This window comes from Ammospiza nelsoni, chromosome 2 (assembly GCF_027579445.1).
Source record: "Ammospiza nelsoni isolate bAmmNel1 chromosome 2, bAmmNel1.pri, whole genome shotgun sequence".
In the NCBI taxonomy this organism is placed as follows: domain Eukaryota; kingdom Metazoa; phylum Chordata; class Aves; order Passeriformes; family Passerellidae; genus Ammospiza; species Ammospiza nelsoni.
Genome location: NC_080634.1, coordinates 79397855 through 79415058, shown reverse-complemented (window position 1 = coordinate 79415058; position 17204 = coordinate 79397855). Strand labels below are relative to the sequence as shown.

The 17204-nt window shown below is 43.9% G+C and overlaps 1 protein-coding gene across 6 annotated transcripts in view; it reads right to left on the bottom strand.

Annotated features, from left to right (window-relative positions):
• MBNL2 (muscleblind like splicing regulator 2) overlaps positions 1-16956 on the bottom strand; it is a 106070-nt gene extending 89114 nt beyond the window's left edge. For 2 of the 6 annotated variants that reach the window (XM_059466667.1, XM_059466669.1), the window contains exons 1-2: positions 16827-16929; positions 12124-12175 (exon numbers count right to left, since the gene is read on the bottom strand). The gene's annotated coding sequence lies outside the window, so the exon portion shown is untranslated. Of the gene's footprint in view, positions 1-358; positions 552-4617; positions 4699-12123; positions 12176-16826 lie in introns of those variants that run through there. The other 4 variants (XM_059466668.1, XM_059466663.1, XM_059466666.1 and 1 more) reach the window with 4 other exon arrangements.
• Between the last annotated feature and the right edge of the window lie 248 nt (positions 16957-17204).

Sequence of the window (17204 nt, the reverse complement as noted above, 5' to 3'; positions counted from 1 at the left end):
AACTTCACAGATTTCCAGGTTGACTCCTTCTCCTTCTTAAAGCTAGGCTGCACTTCCAGACAACAACCCAGCTAAAAATCCAATTAGGGTAGCAGCACTTCTGAAACACACTGACCTATTTCTTTTTTTACTTGTTTTAATATGCATATACTCATGTTCTATTTCTGAAGAGAGCTATTTACACTGGAAATTAATACCCTTTGAAAACAAGTTACCATAAAATCCACCTATTTCACCCAAACAGAATCCATTCACAGGAGAAACAGTGTTTCCCTCAGTCCCCCAAGCAACACATACAGTATGCAGTATACTGCAGCAAACTCTTGAAACATTGGATAAAAGACAACGATCCTCCTACCTTGTTTAGCCCCGTCTATTCGACACATTCCCAACGTGAGCAGGAACATCTGATACAAACAAACAGCCACATCTTCCCCATCGCATCATGGTAACTAATTCTCACACGAAACGATGAGCAGCCTGTAATGTTTTGGGTTTTTTTCTCAGAAAGCCTTGTGACTTATCGGGGGATTTTTCCTCAGATGATGAAGCAGACACAGCCTAAACTCTGTTGCTGAAAGACTGCAGCCCTTCCTTCTCACAGAGCCCTCCCAGCATATGGCAGCCAATCACACCCAGCTTCGTCAGCCCTACTGCTCTTAAACTGATCCTAACGGGATGATTGACACAGCAACACAGCACTTCTAATGTGTAAAAACAATGCATCCATACCAATGAACCAGGAATTTCCCTTGCACAGGGAAGGAGTTTTACTGGTGAGGCAAAGCGATAGCTCTGTGAAATAACACACACAGCAAAAGCAAACAACTCCCTTTCCCTCCACTGCAACAGCAGCTTCAGCATTTCTCGCACAAGGATTTTCAAAGCTTTTGCTAATCGTAAACGCATGCACAAACAACATTTCTGAAACTGCAAAACTGCAGTGGTGCTGTCTTGTTTGCAAAGGTGAGACATGCACCATAATAAATCAAACCATCTGTCTTTTATTTTAACATGCAGCCAAAACACACTCTGATTGAGGCAGCAATATTCTCATTTTAATACTGCATAATCTGTGTCTGCATTTAACAGCAACACAACCATAACATCTTTTTGATTATTTCAGACCGGTTGTTAGGGGCTGCAGGTATGGGATGCTCCTCAATGAAAACACAATCTGTATGATGGTGTTTAAATTCATACCCATGGCAGGCAAATCCCACCAGCAGCATCTAAACTGGAGTCCTTGCAATTAGCTTGCAACTGATGTTCATTTGTGTCAAGGTTCTGGCATAAGGACTAAGATACCAGTTGCCATTTTCAAGTCAAGCTGTGGGCAGCTCGACACGCTTGGTACACAAGGTCTGCTGTCAACCAGTTTTCCTATAAATTTTTCTAAAGTTTTAAAACATGAGAACAAAGCAGCCAAGGATTATTAAACGAGAGTTGCAATTAAGAAAAATACAAAAAGGAGCTTAAGCTGAAAGTCAATCTTTATCCAAAAAGGGATAAAGATTGCAGGGTAACTGTACTTTAGGCAGCAGTTTAGGCAATTCAAGACATTACACAAAAAATGTGTAAAGTGTGTTTAAAATGCCACTAAAAGTTTAGAAATATGAATAGACAAGAGGAAAACAAAGCTCTCATTCACTGGCAGCTCTGTCCCAAGGCCCTATTGTTTCATGTGGACTATTTTGCATATTATAAACACAGCTTCCCAAAAATCCATTATTCCTCTATCCAGCAAGCAGCAACTCTCCTTTGGGTTCCACCATCTCCCACACAATTTGTGAAAACCCTCCCCTTCCAGGCATGGCTGAAACGTGTTCCTGCCAAGAAGGTTCCTGCCAGCCAGCCCTTAATTTCTGTTCAATCACCCCCTCCATTCCTCTCTATTCTGCCCTATATTAAAAAAAACCCAAAACAATCCTCCTGAAAAAATCAAATAGTTGATTTTGGTGGGTTCAAGAGACCCTGGGGACAAGGGTGGTAACTCCACCCGATGGCCCTTGGTGCATCTCATCAGGATTTTCCACATTCTTTTGACTCTGCCAAACTTGAGCTGCCCTTGTTAAAAATTTTCCATGCTGGACATCTGCTGCAGGATTTATTGACTTTTCTGCCAAAACACAGTTTGCCTATTTCTGAGATAACCTCGACAAAAACATGTTGCTCTGCCATCCTTATAACTCACTGGGGAGCTCTGGCTCCTCTGCCCATGTTGGGGCAGCCTTGAAATCTGGCAAAGTGCTTTTTTGATGTTGTTTTTCAGGGTGGTTTTTTTCTTTTTTATGGAGGGGTTTTTATATATTTTGCCATGCATACGAAAATATTTTCCTATTTAACAAAGCTTTAAAACCTGCTAATATGCAGCTTACTCACAGCATCTTTTTAATTTTTGTTTCTGATCCCTACAGCCCAAATCTCGGAAAGTGTTCTGCAGCGAGCGTCTGATTCCTTCAGCCATCCGTCCATATGTGGCTGGAAAGGCACCAGCCCCACAGTGCGACTGAGCATGTAATGGGCTCAAGTTACAGGAGATTAGCAGGATTTCCCCTGTAACTGCTGCTCCCATCTGCCAGAGACCAGACATTGGAGCTGACAGCAGGAAGACAACCTCGCCTGTTGCTCTCGTGACCCTTCGGCTGGTGCGCGAGAAGAGCCCTTCCGAGCACACCGCAGAGGGGACTGTCACAAAGGGCAGGTGGGCCAAAACACACCACGAGGCTGGGCAGAAGAGGGAGACAGTGATGAGAGGGAAAGGGAGGAATAGTTGCAGGGTCTGGCTGGTCTAGGCGAGCAGGTTACAGCACAGAGGAAGATGGTGCCCCTGCCAGACGAGGCCGAGTGAGCAGCACAAGCAGCCCCAGTCAGCAGGAGCTGGCTGCCCTCTCCACAGACCCAGGCACATCCATACCACAGCCCCACCGAGAGCTTCTGTGGCCCATTGGTTCGCTCCAACTTGCAAGCTCCCTCAACCCTTCCCTGCCACGAACCCAAGGCAAGTCACTACTAACACAACTCCTGAAAAGGCACGGGCTCAGCACTGCCTGCACAGCCCAATTTCTTGTGCCACTGCTTCACAGTGCACACACTGCCTTCAGCCCCTGCAGAGTTCTAACTGCAGTCAAACGGGGCTGGGGGGCTTCCAGACAGCATTCCTAGGACTCCTGAATCACAAACACAAAGCTACCAGTCACACACCCACCCAGATCCTCATGTTGGTTATTATGTTATAGGTTCTCCCATGACAGAGGATCAGAAGACCCTCAACCCAATGGGGCATGCTGAAAATACATCATATCCCATTTGTGAACCCTTTAGCTAAGACTCATCAAAAAACTCAAGAGAAAATTTCTGTTTTTTCTCAGAACTGGCACTTGAGTAGTACCAGAGTAAGGCATGACTTCATTCATGCAAAAAAAATATAAATTAAAAATAATTGCTCTGTACGTTGAGGAGTGAGTAGTTCTCAAATGGAGATGTGCCCATGTACCCATTCATTTTTCACATCAGTTACAAAGAAAAAGGCCAGAAATTCAATTTTCAGTCTGATTTATACAACCATATTACGTATTTAATTGCAAAACAATATCATCTTAGAGAAGCTGAGAAATTCACATGTCAAACTCAACAAAGAATAACAAAGGTAAATTCCCAACTCAAAAAATGCCATCTGCTCTGCCTGATATGCTCCTGTAATTAATGAATCAAGGGAAAAATGCTTCTATCAGTGACTGTTACACAATTTTCTGAATGGTCTGGATACAACTTTTGGAGAAAAGTGAACTATTTTGGAAGTAATAAAGAGGAGGAGAACTGAAAAATGCAGAACCCACACAGTTATTTTTCCTTCCTTACTCTTGAATCACAGCAATTAGGTCTAATTCCAGAAGCAACAAAACTTGTCAATTTAAAGGGAGTTTTGCAAGAAGGATGGAACATATATAACACTAGCACTGAAGCCACCAAGCAATTTATGTGATACTCAGTTGTAGCAGGTTGATGATTTTGAGCTGTGTCTAGATGACCTATGGCAACAGTGACGTTTTGGTGAGTTTGGCAATGACAAAAAGAACTGTAAAGCCATTTCCTGTGTCAGTAATAGACTCTTCCCTTAGTAACTTCCCACAACTGTTACTACAAGCAAAATTCAGCTTTGGTAGCTATGGTCTGAATGACAGCATAAAGAAAAGTCAAAGCAGCTGCCAAGATTTTAAAACCAGGCACTCATGCATAATACCACTGTTGCCAGCTTTTGCAAAATACCTCAATACCTATATTGGGGCTGAAGGGATGGTGGAAATCATTATAAGATAAAAATTTAGAGAGTAATATCAAAATTTCAAGTTACTAACTGCGAACAGGTTCTGAAAAAATGGGTCTAATTTTTGTTTTAAAAATAGGCTTAATCACAAGAACTTTAAGTTTGGCTTTTCAACTGTTTTAATTTCCTACCTCCCTGACATCCCAACATCTCCCTAACCTAGGAAAACTGGAGATTGTGCACAGAAAGGAAAACTATTTTCATCATATATATGCTGAGAGAAATATAAAATGGAAACACTCCACAGAAGCAAGCACATATTCAAGTCACATGTTAGGAATCAATCTTACCAAAATTAAGGTGGCTCCTGGAGGCTTTCCAAATGCTTCCTTCTCCTTCCGCTGCTTGCACAAGGAGTTTAAGCCATGTCTAAATTGTGAGATCCAAACACATGGGTTCAGGCACACATCCAGTCTGCATCCTGACTTTATTTTAGGATGACACCAATTCCCCATCAGGATGAAAACTAAGTACATGTGCACAATTCCTTTAGAGGGTGGTTCCAGCTGGGAAGGGTGATGAAGGCACCAGCCAGAGAGGAACTGCAGTTCACATCCAGTCCACTCAGGTTTTTGTAGCTGAGTGTTTGAGGCACATACACCAGGTGCCATGGAGAGCTGAGCTGCCTCAGGATTGTAGCCTTATGCACTTAGCTAGAAATACATTTGACCAAATATAAACAACCACATTTCACTGAGTCACTCTACTCCCCCTCTCTCTTTATAGTCACTGAAGAGAAATAGGCATTTGTGGGCTGTGATTCATCCTATCCCAAAGTAGCTATTCTAAGAGATTCCATCATACCCTAAAAGCATCTGTGTTTCTGTATTGGTTACCTGAGATGGTCACCCTTAGGCTTCTTCTGGCATGTCCTTCATTAAACATGTAGGAGATGAAATCTTACTACAGAAGAAGCCTTATTAGGAACATAAATATTTAGATATTTCAGTTACATACACTGGACAGCACTCTAGATTTTCAAAATCAGTTCAAATAACTAAAGACATTAGCATAGAGCTAAAGGACACCTGTATTTTGACAATGTACAGTTACAGCTTTGGTGTAAATCCTCAGCTTGCCATAAGCATGTTCCAGCTATGTTGCTATATAAGCTACATAAGCTTGTTCTCTAAGCTATGCTGAACATGTTCCAGGGTTTTTTTTCCCCTGACTGAACAGCAATCTTTGCACTCACTCACGCTTTCCTTCTCTGAACAACTGATGGACACAAAATCAACCTAAGAGGAGCTGAACCGGGATTCTCCTCTTGATTTCCTGCTTTGTTTCCGAGGGGACATTTTTGGGGAGAGGGAAGGTTGGAAAAATAAACATTATCTTGCTGACTCTATAAGGCAGATACTATAAACTGGCAAAATAATAAGCTCAGAAAAATAAATTGGCAAACCACCTACACTGCCTTACTCTTAGAACACTGACTTATGCAAAAGTTTTTTCAGGAAAGTGATTCTGTTTTTCTTCATGACAGCTGAATAAAAAGCAGTTTTCAGTTTGCTCATCTGAAACACCAAATCATAGAAGTATTAAAACTGAAATTTTAATAATCCAAACCCAGACATCTAGCTTCTCGTAGACGGCCTAGGGAATTTCTGTTGGCCTTCAGTGGCCATCACTGGGAGGACTGGGTTACTGGTATGTCTTATATTTGCCATCCTCACACAGATGTCCCAGATATAAAATTGTCTAGTGCCATTTTAGATGCCATATATTTAGATACCTGTACCCATCCAAAAATGCAACCATTTCCTCAGAAATATTCCTATCAGAACTGATCTTCCCAAATCTTCCAGCAGAATGTAAAAAGGTTATATACAAAACAGAAACCCTTTATCATCAGCTGCTGAACCCTGTCCAGAATATGTTTTATGAATCACAAGGAATCACAGTGTAAAAGTACAAGCACTATTTAAGCCAGAAACATGTATCATAAATTCAAGATAAATCTCTCTCTGCTAACTGACTTCATGTCCCCCTCATTTGTACAATACATGCCAGGGCCAGGGACTTACCTGATGGAAGCCTCCTTGACTTCAGCTGAAATAAGCACCAAATGCTTAAGCCTTCATAAAAATGTATTACAAACCCACGTGGTTAGAAAGAATACTTCCCAAATGTGTCAAATGAAGAAGAAAGCAAGTGTTGTACCTTTGGGTTTTTAATACTCAGCTGGAAACAATGCAAAGGTGTAATCCAGCCCTACCCACTGATGCATAAATCATCTTCAGTGAGACCCCCATGTACTGGGAAGTTCTTCCATTGCTGATAAAAACATGCTCCTTCCTCCTCAGACCCCTCCATGACTAATTTCCTCCATACCCATTGTTCTGGCCTCAGATCTGGAGTAGTTCCTATTCAAAGCCACAACAGGAGGAAACCATTTGATAGATCACCTTTTCATAAAACCTACTAACCTCAGCCACAAAGTCACGTGGGCACAGGAAAACCCTCTTGTGTTTCAAGGAATGTAGTGGAGGATGCATATCCTAAACTTCTGCTCCTTATCTTGGGGATTTCCAACATATTGGGAAGACACACGAGCAAGAGTTTTCCACCAAGAAGCTCGTAAATGACTAAAAATTAGCACTTCATGTAACTATATGAGAGATGTATTCCAAATAAGTTTTCTACATGCAAACACAGTATTTTTTAAATCTATGAAGATTCAGTTATCAGCCTCAAATATATTTGAAATCATGCATATAACTCAAGCAATGGCTCCAAATAATGCATCTTTAAATGAGTGATGCAATGAGAACTCTCTAATTATCCTTTAAATCAAAAGCTCTATTTTATTAATCCATTTTGAACCCAAAGGGAAAAAATGCTGCTGAAACTAAGCTACATTTTGAATTTTCCCATCTTCAATTAGCACAAAAATAATTCAACTTGCTCTTTCTAATTCATTAAAATTACACTATTGTTTTTGCACACTACTGTAATACAGGTGTAAAACAACCTAATTTAGGAGGTGATGCTGCCTCCCATTTCTCTACAAGCTGCCTCTTAACAGCCTGAGTCTGTAGGGTAGATGCTCAGGGGCATGCAGCAAAATCAGCAAGCAATCTCCACTGTAAGCAGAGAAAATAGGCTCCAGGAAACTTCACAGAAAATGAAAGCCAATTGGATAATTTTTGTTTTTCAAAATCAGTAAGAGCAGCTTTCAATCCCTCGCCCCTTTACAGCAATTAATAACCCACACATGTAAGAGCAGAGGACTCTATATAATTAAAAAAGCATTACCTTGGCAAGAAGAGAGGGCCTGGAATATGTAAGTGCAGGGTTTTATTTCTTTCTGTGAAGTATGGATGACAGGTAGGAGAAAGCTATGCCAAGTGAACTGTTGGCAAGCAACTAGTCTTTTGGTTAACAGGCAGCTCTGTTTTGTGAAGTCTATGAGTTTGTGCTCACTTAGACAAGCTTTTCTTTAAACATTAGACTTAGATGCATTCAGTCATGAGTTTTGTACCAAATTTCCATTTGCACCTCAAAAGAGGTTGCTTTGTTTCAGCTTGTTTTCTGATGACTGTGAAGTGTCAGGAACACTTTGTTGCATAATGCTTTTAAACATTACATGTGGATCTTTGCCTAATTACTCTGCCACAAAATACTATATACATGAACATGAACCTTCAGTTTTCCCAAATGTCATGTAACAAAAACCAAGAAATAAGTAGCTGTAAACACAAAGAGAAACAAGAATTGTTTTCACATAGAAAAAAATAAGCAAACAAGTATGAGTAATGCAGGGCAAGAAACAAGGTCCTCTAGCAGAAGTACTGTGTGGGATAAAATGGCATCCAACAGCATGACCTCTGAAAATAGCATGTTTCAAGTAGCACATGTCAATATTTAATCCCACCACCAGAAAAATGAAACAAATTACAGAAAAAAATTCTTCAAATTTCAAAATGCATACAGGACTTCATTCACCAGAGACCCAGAGATGGAAAGGAGAGTTTATTTGTAGGGAAATGCCTATAAAGGGATAGCATCCAGCTTTCTAACATAGCTACTTCATCCATTCTCTGTTTTTCTTCAACTCTCCCCTTTCCCTCTCTCTCTCTCTCTCAAAAAAAAAGTGTTATAAATTGACAAAACCATTCATTTGGCTGTTCCCCCTCATATCAGCTCTAATAAGGATAAATAAAACCACTAACACATATTAGTAGAGCCACAATACAATTAGAACATATCCCGTCTGCTACCTTTGGCTTACCTAAAGGTAGTACTACTAAGGAAAGGGGAAAACAGGGGAAAAGTACAAGATTAAGACTGCACTGGTCTCTTGCTGTGGGGTGTATAGTCTTATAAACTTAAGATTTGAAACTAAATTTCACTGCAGACCACCTGCCCTTTTGGCAACTGTAAGGCCACCTCATGCCCCAAAGCTATCTTCAGCAGACCCACAAGGAGAGGTTTGCCTGTTAGGGCAGAATTGCATTAACCACCAAAGAGTTCTGTCCCTTCCTTCAGGGACAGGTAAGAACAAAATAAGGCTGTTGACAAAAATATTCTGCTGATCCTCAGGTCATAAATGCTTAGATGAACAATACTTATCTAAGTACAGTAGACTGAAACATTACTGGATGAACTACATGAAAGTAAGTTTACCACCAAGCATCCCACAGTAGATGGTCTGCTCAGTCCAACGTTGTCCAAAAAATTCTTTATTTGAGAAGGAAGGTGTGGGGGGAATTCTCCTAGAAACTTTGATTGTAAGGAACCTAAGGGGCTTTCTTACCTAGTCCAGCTTCTGCCTCAAAGGAAAACTATCATCAAGAGCAGCCCGGGTCAGCATGGCTTTGCCTTGATGAGTCCTGAGAAGCTCAGAGGGCAGGAACTTGCTCCTCTGGACACTCTGCTGGTGTGCTGCACTGCTGAACTAGTAACAAGATTTTTCCAACATCCAACCTGAATCTCCAAAGAAACAACTGATTGCCATTCTCCCTTGGTGTCACCTGGCACTACAAAGCACAGTTTGGTCCTACTATTTTCATAATCATCCTCCAATAGCTGTAACAAATGAGCCCAGCTCCCTCAACCTAGACAAGTACTCATAAAAGTAACTTTTCACTGGACCTAGACATGGCAATGGAACTTCATCTGAGCTAGAAGTACTGCCTTGACAAAAGCTGTGACCATGTGCTCAATTAACACTGGATGAACTAGAAACACTTCTGCTTTTCCCTTTACTACTGGCTGCACATACAAGGGACTACTACTCAGATGTTTTGCATTTGTTTCTTTTGATTCCTCTTTGTACTGCTGACAGAAGGGATATGTTAAAAGCCTTGCATTCTGTACAGAAATGTCCATAAAATTTCAGACCTTTCTATTTCAGTACTCTCAGATATTCTGCATATTGAATGCACTTCTATTTTACAAAGGTATCTAAAATCAAGCCACCTAACAATAAAAAATGAAATTACTAGTGCTTATTTTCTATAGGAGTTCTTTATGGGTCTTTTAAAAACCCACAAATTTTATCCAGATGTTTCTGATTATGGCCATCTCTAAAGACTTCTTTTTGAGACAACGTAACTTCAAGAATACTGGCAGCTAAAAAAAAAAGGGGGGGGCAGGGAGAGTCAAATCAAAAAAATCTAACCTTTATGGATATCCATTCATTCTGCTCCTTTTTCAGTCTATTATGTAGAAATCAACAAATAACTAAGAACCCGCTGACAAAATCTTGCTGGAGTAAGCAAAGTGGAACTACAGCAGTTTCAATTATTCTTCCTGTTTAGAAAATTCATTATCTCAATCCTAAAAGCCTTCTGCACAGTTCTGCACTAATGACATTTCCCCCCCCCCCCAGTACATTTCCAGCAGCAGACAGGGACTCAGCAGAAGTGGGGACCAGCTCTAGCAGATTAGGAACTGCTCGTACCACATAAGGAAAAACACTTCAGTCATCTTTGAAATTCGTAAAGAAGTATGGCGTAAGCTTTCCAGAAAGCAAGTACAGTGCTGTAGTAATCCTCCTGTCAGCCCCAGGGCCATCGCCACAATTCAGATGACCAAACTCTTCTGCTGCTTTGTGAGGGAGGAGTATTGTGATCCACCCAGCTCTGGCCTCCAGTTATTGCCACACCATTAGTCAAGTGGCCCCTTTACAGCTCAGGAAGCAGACAGATTTTTCTTCTCCCTCCCTTCCTCTAACTCACAACAGCAAGGACAGGTTATTTTAAAATAAAAAATTACTGCCTGAAACCACCAACACCATCATCTGATGGAATGTGCCTTAATCTTAACATTACCCTGCCCTCATCCTTCCTGTCCACACTCAACACAGCTCCCATAGGAGGCATATCCAGGTCTAACCATTGCTAGGATTCAACAGCTTGTGCGTCCAAGACAAATCACATGCCTCTCTTGTGGGACCCAGCAGTCCAAATGATATGCACACTTCATCTGCCATGGTATAAACTGGATTGGGTTTTCCAAGGAATTAGAGGGATAGAACCAGGGAAATCAGATACTTTCTGGTAGCTGCAAGAAGCAGAAGAAATACTCTCCACTACGAACAGGAAGCAAAGAGCACAAAGCATTATGAAATTAAGTGAATGAATTGAGTAATGTAAGACCTAGCTCCAACTGCCAACAGGCAACACACAATCCTGAGAGTGAAATACATGATATACATTGCATCACCCAAAGGTCACTCCAGATGAGATATAAATCCCATGTCTTTTTTCCCTGCTCCTCACAATACAGTGTCCAAGACAAGCAGACACCAAGAAGCACTTTGTTCACCTGTTCTGCAGATGTGAAATCTAAGGTGCTTATATTAAAGCATCTTTATTAGATTTCATTAACCTGAAAAGCCAAAGCTAAAATTTATTCACTCAAAGATTACAATAAAGAAACAGCTTTGGGAAGGCTAGCATTAATATCTTGCAATGGAAGGTAGTAGAATGTCCCAGAATTACAAAGCTTGAGAATTTCAGCAGATACTTCGATACAAGGTTGAACATGATGAAGTCCCCAAACCTTATCACCTGGTGTTTTTTCAGAAAAGCCAATTCCTCATAGTCCTCTTGGCACCTTCACAGACCCCACCTGGAACAACCTGCAAAGCTGATCACATTGTTGACACTTGACAGAGAAGTTGAACATTATGGATAGCACAACACCACTGCAGTTATGCAAAGAGCATTGCCTCATTCAGGGAAGTGAAAGCATGGCCAGCTTCCCAGGAACCGGAGAAAGCCTAAGCAGAGTAAGGACTAAGAAACTCCAAAATCTTGCAGATCTCATCAACAGCCGCAGGGCAAGGGGCCGAGGGCTCAGGACCACACATCAGCAATGTCAACTCCTGACAAACACTGCTCCAGTGACATACCCAACAATCACCTTGATGTTATCTGTCAGTATCTCACCACAGACATGGGACAAAAACTCTCAAATGAGGAAATGGCCAATAAATGCTCAATAATCAAAGCCTATGCTAAGGGTTTCCATGCTCAAGGCTTGTGACATCCATACAGTTGTACTGCACAGCAAGGACATACTCCCCTTTGTGAAACCTTGCGCACAGTTGGAAAGCCCTCTCAGGAAACAAAACTGTGCCTCGCCCATATCCACCAACAGCCAGCTTACACAGCTCAAGGCAACCACATTTAGACATCACCCAATCTTAAAACAGCGTGTCTTTTTTTCTCTGAGACCTGAGAATTCAACCATGCTCCTTCCAGTCTGAAATCATTAACAAAATACTTGGAAGTCTTCTTCCTCCTTGAAAACATAACAGTCCTACCACTGCCGAGGATACTCACGGTGGATATACCATTCCTGAGCAACCACGGGTTAGTGCCAAATCTCCCATTCCTGAAAAAGATAAGCAACAAAACCAACTATTGGCTCACTTCAGTAAGCACAATGGAACAGACCAGGGACATCAAACTAGAGAAAGGACATGGACCTTCCCATACTTCAAATTATCTCTTTTCAGAGGAGGTATGGGGCGATATAAACTCAGCCTCACAGACCTCCTTTTTGATACCATCAGGCATGAAATATTTGTCTCTCTCCAGGGGGGATACCTCAAAAGGGCCCACAAAAATACAGTTTAGGTCCTTCCTAGATAAACTAGGGGCAATGGAGAACAGGCAGCAGTAGAAAGGTGCTTCCACATCACCTCTTCCTTCCCCTGTAGAGACCAACTAAGCTCAATTCCCTATACACTAGTTTTTAACATCAGTGTCAAACCACCAGGTGAATTAGCCAGCAACAGTCTCAAATTCTGCCAGTGTGAAAACACAACAGACCTATTTAACATTCAGCACAAACAACTGCAGCACCATCCAAGCAAGGAGGAATAGCTGAAGTTAAACCTAAACCTGGAATTCAGTGGAGAACAGAGGAAAGCCCTGTCAAGAGTTTGCAGCCACAGACAGACCCTAGGTTTGTTGCTTTAAGATACATGATCCCAGCTGGTCATAGGTCAGAAGTATTTCTGGACTTTACACTGACATTATACTTTCATACTGAAACACTACTCAATAACAGCATTGCTGTCTCAGCTCTATCTGGGCAAAGAGTCATCTGTGTCCCCATGGGCAGCCCATGAAGCCTTCCAATCTAGGAAATCCGATTACTCCGGAGCGTGTTGTGTCCTTCCCTAGGAACACGGCGTGATACCATCATCCCCCCATGTTCCAGGCTGCATCCTCCCAGAGCTCAAACATCTACCCAGTGTCCTACAGCTCCCTGAGGCCCCAGCAGGGCTGCCTTGGGCTCTGCAGAGGAACAGCCCTGACAGTCACCCAGCGCGAGCCCAACGCGGCGCCACGCAGCTGCACGGCAAGATAAGCTGTTGAGTTCTTCAGCACTTCAAGGTTTTTGAGGAGATCTACTCTTTCCTCATACCTGTAGTTGATTGAGCCATATATTTGTATTCCAAAGCCAGCTGAGTGTTTTGATACTGTGTTTCTCTAAAGCCCTAAGCCAATCGATTGTGTCAAACGCAGTTACCACAAATAATCCAACCACAATGATCAAGACAGCAAAATGCACAGGGAAAGAAAGTATCAGCAGTAGAAAAGAAAGAGATTGTTTTTGTTTTTGAAGGTTTATTCACGAGAAATGAGTGATGTGAAACTGAAAAGCATTTTTGATTAACATTCTGCCTTGACTTTCATTTCAATGACATTTTAATGAACACTTTCTAAGTAGCTCTACTTGCAAATGAACGTGGGAGAATATTGAAGAAAGGTAATGGGAGGGGAAAAGAATAATCCATCAGTCATTTTATTTCTTAGGTGCCTCTGAGAAAATAAATAAAATTCATCAGGGGAAAAGTGATCCAGCAAAGATTCGACTGTTAAAAGACATCTGGAAAGGAATAATAAGTAGAATGGAAGAGTCTGAATTATGATAGAGGGCTATGAAGAAAGATACAGTGTGATCTGGAAGCCAATTAGGAGACTTTGTAATTCTTCAAAGATGAAGGCAGTGTGTTCACATCTGTCCTGAGTACTTCAGCCACAGAGAGCTAACAATAAACTGTCAGAAAAAAATTTATAGAAGAGCAGTAAATGTGATTGTAGGACTGACTGGAGCCATGAGGAGTGATATTTCTACCCTGGTAACTGACAGCATGAAAATACCTTCTTTGATAACAAGTTTAATGTGATTCATAGTTCTTTATTTCTATTTTTATTGCCAGATTCAACAAAATTCAGAAATCCTCAAGTAGAGCTATAGTAAGACCTGTGAGGCCCTACTAAAAGGGGAGAGGGGACTGAAGGCAATATAAACAAGAAAACCGTTCATTCACCTAGCATGGAATGACTTTCAGTGAGTACATGCCAAATCTAAATAAATTAGGCTATATAATTCTACTTGGCAGCATAAGGAGTAAAATAATCATGTAGTGTTGCTGAGATTCCAAGAGCTACCCAGAGGATGCAAAAAATCTAACACCATCAGGCAGCAATGGGAATACCAATTTAATACATTTTTTCTTTCTTCCTGCCATAAATCAGGACAAAAAGTTAACAGAACTTTTTCCAGTGCCTTGTAGCCAAGCTTATAACCCAAGGAAAAGCAAGACTGAGAAAGTTCCCCAAACAGTCACACACCATTGGTGGCAGCATTCATGTACCACTTTTCTAAGGTAGGTATTACCACAGTTTAAGAACCCCTAGGTTAGGAGAAAAAGCATTCAGTACTGCACAGTACAATTCTAGAGACTGTACCAGCAGAGAAACTGCAGAGCATCTGGAGTATAAGAGATGAAAATTTCACCCACCAAGTGTTAGCAGCAAGTAGACTTTATTTTTAATCTTCTTATGACAACTGTTATTCTGTAAAAGCCAAATTTAAGAAAATGATGCTCAGATGAAGATTTCAGCATCACAATCCCAAACATGCCAATTCCAAAGATTAGAGATCTTGGCAGAGTTGTTGTTGACTAAATCCAGGCCATTTCTTCAGAGAGAGGGCCATAAATATAGAGGAGATAAGTTCCAGAGGAGAAGGTATGTTGAAGTGACCCGTGTTGTATCATCCACCCACCTACGTGCACAATGCAGATAGGTACCACTCCTGTGGTGACAGCAGGGATTCCACAACAGAACAGCCCATCTCTTCAGCTGCAGGAAAACACGCACCATCCCACAGGTTACCTTGCATGGACAGACAGACAGACCCCCACACTGTACAAATCACCAGGGTGGCCCACTGCTATTCCAAATTTCACTGCCATGCAGATAAGCCATAGCGTATGCCTGCAACCATGGCAAGTGCCGGACTGGCATGCCCTGACTGGGAGCTCCAGCCCGTGGCAGAAGTTCTGTTGCTATGATCTCCAACGAGCCCCACTGGAGCCGGCACCCCACCATCACCTTACCACGGGAGAGAGAAACCACAGGGCTGGCTCTACCCAGAGGTTCATGCATCCTCTAAAAGCATGAGGTTTACACTGCACAAAAGGGCCCTGTCCACAGCGGGAAAAACTACATCCCTTCCAGCAGCAGTATCAACTGTACTCGACGAATGCAAATAGTATCCGTGCCAAATACAAGCTACAAATTGACATAATTGATGCTGGAGCAACTATTTTTTTAACTTTAAATATACTCAGAAACTGTATGAAAGATGTTTTCCACTAGTCCTTGAGAGTAACTTTAGAGCATTTCCCAGAAGAGATGAAATATGTATTTGGCCCTAAAGCTTACTGCAGGTACCTTTTTCATTTGTGCAGCGTGGTACGTGCACACACGAAGGGAAAATAGAGGACAGATGGCTAAATCTATGCATATTTACCGAGGTACGAATACCACGTTAAAATCATAAGCACTAGGCCAAGTCACATGTTTAAAATTAATTACACTTCCGCTACTACCTACAAGTCCACACTGCTTTAAAAATCTACAAGTCTGAACAAGATACGTCAGTGTGACACGATCACTTAAGTATATTAATCCCACATGGATATCCTCTGCAGCTGAATTAAAGGCACACAAGTTATTCTTTGCTACTGCTCAAATACATATTCAGCCACATTACTGTTGTCTGTTTGCCTCCCAGCAGAAATGTAAATATGCCCAAAAGAAACAGAAAACAAAACATCTGGAAACAGAAGCCTATAAGCAACGTTCCCACAGTTCAAAAAATACATGTGCATATTCTGTGCATATGCAGACAAATATGTGCGTGCAAGGAATAAATATATAGGGTATCCACACAAAACCAGGAGTAGGAAAAACATTTAATTTCTGAGTTTTTTCCCCCTCTGTCACATTCACCTTCACGGGTGGCAGTCCCGTGTCGTGTTCGCCCCACGAACCTGCCCAGCGCTATTCCCCGCTGCCTGCAGCGAGCCCCCGGCGCAGGGATGCAGCGGGCGGGCATGGAGCGGGGAGGGAGGATTTGGAGGAAGCCGCTGGGGCGGCCACGGCCCCACGGGGCCCTTTCCCTTTCCCTTCCAGAAGTAACACAAAGTTATGACTCCCGCTCGCCGCTCTCCCGCTCGCACGCCGTGCCAAATGCTGAGTTAACAAAACCATAAATCACCGCTGAACCAGACGCGACGGCCCGGCAGCAGCGTCCGCCGCCTCTCGCCCCGTCCCACGCCGCGGCGGCTGCCCCAGGGAAGCGAAGGGGAGGCGGGCGGCGGGGGCAGCGGGCACCCGAACGGGCGCGGGGCTCGGGGCGCCTTCCCGCGCCCTTGGCGGCGGCGGCAGCGGGGGAACGGCGACTCCAGGTGCGGCGGGACGGGCAGCGGCGGCAGCTCCCCGCGCAGGGAGGCGCCGCGGGCCGCCGCGGCCGCCAGGCTCCCCCGGGGCCGGCGGCACCGCTGCCACCACTCCCGCCCGGGGCGCGGGCACGCCGAAGTCCCGCCGCCGCCGCGCACCCGCCGCGTCCCCGCGCGGCCCGGCCCCGCGGCCAGAGGACACGGGCTGTCCCCGCGCCGCGGCCCCGCAGCCGCCCCGCAGCGGGGGTGGGCTGGCGGCGGCGCGGGCGGCTGCCTTACCTCGGAGCGGAGCGCGGAGCGCGGGTGCACCCGCTTCTCCCAGCCGGGCGGAGGCGGCTCCGCGCAGCGCCGGCTTGTCACCTCTCCCGCCGCGACCGCGACGGCGGCGGCTCCTCGCGTAGGGGCGGTCCGGCCCCTCCCTGCCGGGGCCGAGCGTCGCTCGCACCGCCCCGGGGCCGGGCCCGCCCGCCGCAGCCCGCGCCGTCCGGCCGCCGCCGGGGCCGGGGAAGGGGCAGCGGCAGCGCGGGGCCCGGGGCTGCGGGCCGGCCCGCGGGGCTGTGCCTGGAGCCCGGCCCGCCTCCGGGACGGGCCCGAGCGTCTCCTCCGCAAAACAACGGGGGCAGCGGCGGGCGGGCGGTGCTGCAGAGCGGCCAAAAT